Raw genomic sequence first — 6,000 nt, forward strand, 5'->3', positions numbered from 1 at the left:
ACTTATAACTCTTACGTGGTACACAGGTGGCTTCAGACTACGAGTGGGCACGAACTGGCTCGAGCTGGGACGTAGGGACAACCCAAAAGCCCGGGTTCAACAGTGAGGTGTTTCCTGACAGTGTTACACATATTTATATCAATAGCTGCCTCATTGCGTCGTCGTTGCTACGTTAGAGTTGAAAGCGCACATTTTCATAGCATTGGTTTTGAATAGCTGTAATTAGTCCTTGGGATAGCATTTAGCATTTTTGCACGGTTGGCAAAGAAAAAATGAGCAATGTATTTTTATTTTTTTTTTGGCTTTTGGAATTTCTGTTTACACATTCAGTGAAGGCATGCACCACTTTAGTCTTTGTGCCAATTCTAAGCAAATGGAAAGCTGCGTGAAGAAGGGCATCTGGTATAACACCTTGGTAATACACAAATCAAATGATTATATTCCTTTGCACAAGTGGCACTGAATACGTCACGCACATCCACAACATTGTCATTTCTATTGTGTTACTATGTGTGAAGTAACTACAGGTTTTTGCATGAAAGCAGCACCAAAACTTTCATGTAGCACCAAAACTAAATAAATACCATTCTGAACCAGGCAATAGAGCACACAGCAGAGAATATTTGAAAGCTGTTCTCATTACTATCAGCTGGAACGGTTTGAAATGGCTTGATTAAATGGGATACGTTTGAGATTGGCCCAGTGCTGTTTCTCATCTGAGCGTGTTGCCAGCATAGCACATTGAAATCTGCCGCCAAGAGCAATGGGCTCCTTTCGGCTGTTCCATTCAGAGGTCACTGTCGCAAATCTACCTCTGTTTAACCCTATCTTAGCATTTCACAAAACTAATTTCATGAGCATTTTCAGCAGATTGATCCGTCACCTGTTAATTTATACCATTATTAAAGGTCCTATATTCTGCAAAAAATTACTATTGTGAGTTTTAAGCCATGTTATAATGTTCAAAAACGTGCCTGGGGTTGTGTTTTCTTTCATTTACATATGTTTGAGTAATTCTTTATTATTTGTCTCTGTACATCTCTAAAACTCAAAATGCTCTGTTCCACCTTGTGATGTCATGAAGTGAAGGTTTTCAAGTTAAGGGCTAGCTTTTACCTTTTGTTCAGTAAAGGCAACTCCAGGACTGAAATGATCCAAAATGATTATAGTGAAGGTGTATGGAGTTTAAAAACACAGTGGAGCACTTCCTGTATTACCACATGATGACATCACAAGGTGGAGCAGAGTGTTTTCAGTTTGAGAGAAGAACGGCACCTAAATATGCAGGGTTCGTGTGTTGAGCATGTGTGAATTAAACCAGGGTTCTCCAAACCTTTTTCATCGAGAGACATTGTACCTTTAATAACACTTGAAAGATTATTTTTAGGTCTGTGTCACAATACAGTGTGATGTTATTCAGGTTATAGAGGTAGAATTGCTTCATTTTGTACTAAAAATACTTCCTGACATGAGGGCCAACAAAAATTGGTCTTAGGGCTGCATTTGGCCCCTGGGCCATAGTTTGGACAGCCCTGAATTAAACAAAACACAATTCCAGGTATGTTTTGATGAGGAAACAACATTATAACATAGAACAGAAAATTCTATTATATGGGCCCTTTAACTATACTTCATCTGTACATCTCCAACCCATCTGTCTGGCATTTATACCTTATCTCCTAAATATTTAAAATGAGGAGTCCCTCTTATCAATTAATTCCCAATTCTAGCAATCTCTGCCACAACAAAAAGTTGGGTAGCTCCAGATGGGTCCCCTGGAGGTGTAGCCTTGGATCCAGACTGGTTCTCTCTGTGTATTCTATACAAAAGATCTGGTCCCAACCTCCTTCTCTATTACTCATTCTCGTTCATTCTCATTCATGGCCATCTATCATTTAAAACAAAATTAAACTTCTCTTTCTTCAAATGAACAGTGTATAGTGCTTTATCCCTTGCCTGGGCAGAAATTCGTGATGTTTTTCATTCCATTGTTATTTTTTCCTGCCCTTTTTCAAGTAACTGTTTGTTTTGACCATGACCACGCTCGCCTCTGATTGGCTAATCCACCTATCAGTCACACCCATCTAAACCAAGGGAGATAGATCCAGTGTCTAGACTACACATGTTTGTAAAATATTGAAGAAAAGTGCATTCTTGGTTGGAAAGGCAAATGGGGGTGCAACACAGTCGCACATTGACAGCCTGTCCCTGCAGCATTGAACGGCGTCAAATGCCAAGTGCAAATATAGATATGAACACAATAAAGTATACCTTACCTGGCCAATTCTTTCCCGTCTCCTCATGGACCACTGTGTCATCATTTCACACCAAACATGTTTCTGTTGCGCCTTTGTGGATTTACTGTCCATGCGTCACAGTCCACAGAGACACAGTTATGTTTCCAGACGTATCACACATCAAACACAAGTGAACTCAATCCAGCTGTTGTTGCATGTATTACTTTTTAACAACGTAGATCTTTTAACCTCCAAGAAACCAGGAGAGATTTGTTCACAATCTTTGGAGCAGTCCTTTTGTTATTGTGGATTATCTCCTGGTAGTCTGCTTCCTCCCATTGCCACAACTGAAATAGATAAATGATTAGATATTTTGAAAAAGGCTTCAGGCTAAGTTTCTGCGAGTTGGATTTTCTTCTCAGTGTCAAATGTACTATTTCAATAGTTTGTGGGTTTATTATCCAAACCATTAAATCGATACTATGTAATTTTTATTGTGAGCAAAAAGCAATGCTGGAAAGTGTAGTTCTCCATAAAAAAAAAACATTATTGTACTGTTTTGAGCCACGTGACAAGCCACTCAGGAATATTGCCTTGAATCACTGGTATAATTGGTCTCCTCCAGTCTCACTTTGATGTAAATAACATTAGCAATTTCCCAAGCATTTTGCATTGATCTCCCACAGCAGCATCCAGGCCCAGAAGAGGAAGCAAGCAGTTTTTGAAAATTGAATGTCTTAAAGTCGGAGATGTGAAGCATATATTTCATTCAAGGTTTGTCAGGTGGAAGTGGAATACCTGAAAAATGCAACACTATTGGGATCGGCCTCGACAGTCAGCGCATCGCCCGAGGAAATTTCACTGTCTGACAGCAAGCAGCCAATCAAATGAGTCTATATACACAAATGCATTACACTCACCGCCATGCAAACGGGAAGGGCTGCATTATGGTAGTCTATTATGCTGTCAAGTGCCACTCAAAGGAACAAGTCTTTATCATGTGTACACGGCTGTTTAAATACACTGGGAACATGTGTTGAGAGGTTTTTAGATTGGTGTTTCTTATATTTTTATGGTTTCAAAACTAGACAGATTCATTTATTTATTTATTTTTTCAACAATTATATGCCTTCCTTGACTAATCCCAAAGCGAATGCCAAGAGGTTATAACAAGTTTGAATGGATAGTTTTTAGGAGTCGTGGGTTGCTATACAAAAGTAGTAAAATAAGTAAACTGGGAATGATTTAGCTTGTTGTAAAAGTAATTATACACTGCCTGGTGCAAAAAAAAAAAAAAAAAAGTTGCTACCAAAAAAAAAAAGGTCACGCACTCTAATATTTCGCTGTAGCATTGCTTCGATTTCGCTTCTGCAATGTCACAAGATTTATTTCCATCCAGTGTTGCATTCATTTTTCACCAAGATGTTGCATTGACGATGGGCGAGTCTGACGCTGCACAAAGCTTCTCCAGCACGTCCCAAAGATTCTCAATGGGGTTAAGGTCAATGGGGTTATAACCTGGTCATTCAGTATATTCAGGTGTCAGCTGACCTCATTCTTTGAGCACAGACTGTTGCTGAACCTAGAACTGACCAACTGCAGGAGGCTCGTACCTATTTGCTTAGTTAAATCCAGGTGGCGACTTTTTTTGTGTGTACTACTACTGCTTAATGTACAGTTACCATCACAGTTAATATTCAGAGCTTGGCAGAGGGGTCAAAAGCGGTACACAAAAAGTTACTAAGTAAGTAAATAACTGTCAATACTGTACATACTGCACATCTCTGCTATTACTACTACTGCAGCTACTATATTTATGTCTATAAGCTCCACTATTGGCGGTTTTCAGATCCTAGAATGTGATAATGTCATAGTTCAAAATAGGAGCAAGAGCCAGTTTTCCCTATTGATTACATTGCACTTTACCATGAATTTCCAAAAAGTAAATGCACAAATGCTGAACCTGATCATTTCTTTTACCGACTGGACCAATTCCCTTCTCGTCTGACAACAGAAATCTGCATTTTAACAATATTCGTTTTAGCTGTCCCCTATCTGCATTAAATATTATTGGCCTTCAGAAGTTTATGATGTCATCTGAACAAACGTGCTTCACCCTAAAATTTCAATACTTTCACCCTTTCTCTAAACTTTATGTGGGAATAGTCTGTATAATTTAAACAACACGATTCACTCCAAACAAAAGAGGGCTACCATACAAAAAAGAGAATTCATTATGGAGCAAAGCGCTGTTAATTTTAGATCATCGATGATAAAGGTCATCGCTGTCATGTTCATATTCAGCAGGTAATTAAAGCAGCTATTTACTTGCGGGAGACAATTTATTTTGTACTGCGGGTCCTCTTTGACTCTGCCTTCTGGCTCGTCCTGTCCCTGTATGTGAGCCTATAAACCCCGTCATGGCATTTAACTAATACCCAGAGCACACTATGAATGAATAGAGGCATAGAAGTATACATCTAGCACACATTTCACACTTGTTTTTGCTCGTGAGACGCCCCACTTGACTTCCTAGACATGTGTTTTAGCGGGCCAGAGGAGTGTTACAGGTTGTGGTGTAGTAAATAAAGTATGTGTACTTATATTTGCAGTATAGTTGTTTTTGGGGTGGTAGTAGGAGAAGTAGCAGTAGCAGTGGAAGTTGTATAGGTAGTAATAAAAAATGCTTGTTTAAATATGTTTTGCTGCTTATACTTTATGATCTGATACTTTTATACTTCTGAATTAAACTAGGCTCTATAGTGGCCATATTGTTATGAGATTTTCCATTTCATGCTGCTTACCGTCGAGAAAGGTTACGAGATAAAACCTCTATTAAGAAAACAAATGAATAAAAGTAGTGCTTATTTCACTTTGAATGACTATGCAAGTTTCTAATAGAGGGTCCCCATCTGCTCGTCGCCATGGAAATTTAATTGCGTTGCCTGAAGTGTGCCACAGCATGGCATTAATTCACTTTAAGCAACCACCAGGCAAAGCTGTAGATCAGATCTGTGGAGAGGCGACACAGATCACAATAAGAATGCCTGTATTCAAGGTATTTATTAAAAAAATACATGTACTTGAACAAATGTGCGATAGAAATGTTGATGTGCGTACTGTAGAACACTCCAGACAAAGCAATATCATCTCAGAGACAAGCAGAAGGTTGAGACTCCACCAGAAAAGTTATGCATTGCACCTTTAATTTAGCATCGGAGCAGAGAAAGGTCTAGTTTGTAAAAATGTGAAACAATAAGCACATTTGATGTAGTATTTTCTCCTCTGTGAATTACATTAGCACAGTTGTAAATAGATCAATGTGCGGAGCTAGTGCAGTGTACGAGTGCCATTATCCTACATTAGCTGGACAAACTTAAGCCAGTTGAATAGCCTTAAAGCTGAGCAGTGACAGAGTGATTTATGGACTTTGTGTGTAAACCTTTGGTGGTACAGACAGGACGCTCCCATGTGAGTCTGGCTTTAGGCTTGAGGCTGTCTAGAAACTGAAAGGCAAGATGTGCACGATATTAAAAGTACTTTTGCTGTTTATGATGCCCTGATTTCTGAATTTAATGTGAGACAAAATAAATTGGGTTATTATCATAGACTGGATAAAGAAGTGGACAAAGGGAGTGTGACGTCACCTATAGTGTTCAGCTCCGGGCAAATGAAGCTCATCGAGGCTAGAGCAGTTTTAGGACCGCGAGTATCATAGCAACCAAAGAGCCAATCTGGAGTTGAAGGTAACGGAGCGGGCCCT

Source organism: Periophthalmus magnuspinnatus, chromosome 8 (genome assembly GCF_009829125.3).
Source record: "Periophthalmus magnuspinnatus isolate fPerMag1 chromosome 8, fPerMag1.2.pri, whole genome shotgun sequence".
Lineage (NCBI taxonomy): Eukaryota > Metazoa > Chordata > Actinopteri > Gobiiformes > Gobiidae > Periophthalmus > Periophthalmus magnuspinnatus.